The sequence below is a fragment of the Lepidochelys kempii genome, chromosome 2 (assembly GCF_965140265.1).
Source record: "Lepidochelys kempii isolate rLepKem1 chromosome 2, rLepKem1.hap2, whole genome shotgun sequence".
Taxonomy (NCBI): Eukaryota; Metazoa; Chordata; order Testudines; family Cheloniidae; genus Lepidochelys; species Lepidochelys kempii.
Window position 1 is genome coordinate 49,108,834 of NC_133257.1, and position 1,480 is coordinate 49,110,313.

Below are 1,480 nucleotides of genomic sequence, written 5' to 3' on the forward strand. Positions count from 1 at the left end.
CTTCTCTTTTGAAGGTGATGACGAATAGTCACTAATTTCCAGTCAGCTCGTGGTTGGGTTTTCTGACTTGTTTCTTCCTGTTTATTGCTCCCAGTGTAGTTTGGCTATACTTTGCTTGATGCTTACAAAACACCAGCTAATCAGCCAGACAACAAATATAACTCCTTCCTGTCAGAATCAGAGCTGGGATCTGCTATGGGCTAAGGAGAGACAGAAGAAGGGGCAAAGGATTTAACCACTTTTTACATAAAGTGATTTGGAGCTGGACTTAGAATGTACAATTAAACTTGAATTGGATTTTCATACTTCTTGAATATATTAGGGTCAGGTTTTTTTAGGTCATCTCTGATCAGATATTGAAGAATGATTGCACTCAATTGCCTGAATGCAGATGCTGCTATTCAAGAAACTCATATAATTTGTAAATGTCTGGTTTTTACAAAAGAAAAAATTGTCTTTTGCACTCCTGTGTAGAAAGCAATGTGTAAAAAATGCAAGATTACTACCCTGATGTCCTACCTCATCCTGAAGTGTGATGGGGTATACAAAGCCTGCATTGGTGAGGAAAGGGTTAATGACCTTCTTTGGGCTTAATCAGTCCTGCCCTGCTACACCTGCCGTAGGTTTCAGGCTTGGAGAGAGTAGTTAAAAGGGAAGAACACAACTTAGCTGGGGGCTGACTGGGAAGAAGATCAAATCTCCAGCTCTCACTCAGAGAGAGAAGCCTGTCTGGGTTCAGGAAATGTGAGAGACACTGCTGCCTTCCAGAGCCTCCCTAAAGGAAGTAAGGCCTGGCATGTCATTATTGTCTCTTACCTGTGCCTGGCTTGTTCATGTGTGGTAAGACTGTGACAGCCAGATAAACACTATCTGCCCAAGACCTTGGTAGTTGTTTGTCCCGACACCTGGAGTGACTTACCTTACAATACTTCTTGATTTTTTTCCCCATCAGTCCTTCCCTCTGGCTGATTCTGTCACAGTCCAGGAGAACAGAATGCAAAAATTGAGACAAATACTGAATACTTCTGGTGTGTACTAAGAGATGGAGTCAGCACCTCATCCCTCTTTGTGTCAGGCCTGATCCAGAACACACTGACTTCAATGAGAATCTTTCCATTGATTTCAATGGGCATTGGATCAGGCCCAAACATTCCAGCCAAGAAAGGATCCTCAGCGAAGTTCCTGACCTTCATAGGCCTTGGGAATGAGCATCTAGAGGTCACCTCCAAGATACGACTTCCCCAAAACTGTGTCAGGATACTCAAGCTCTGGTCATTCAAATGTCAAAGTACCTTATTAAAATACAGATCTTACAAGAACAATCTCATTGATGTAAATTCAATGGTCTTTTTAGGCTTCCCCCTTTTGATTTGGACTCAAAATAAAATTTCAACTTGTGTGAACTTGATCAGTAATGTGTTAAGCTTAATTGATATAAGAATGATGACTGTCTGACTTGGTCATTTCCTGTGGTGTTTCA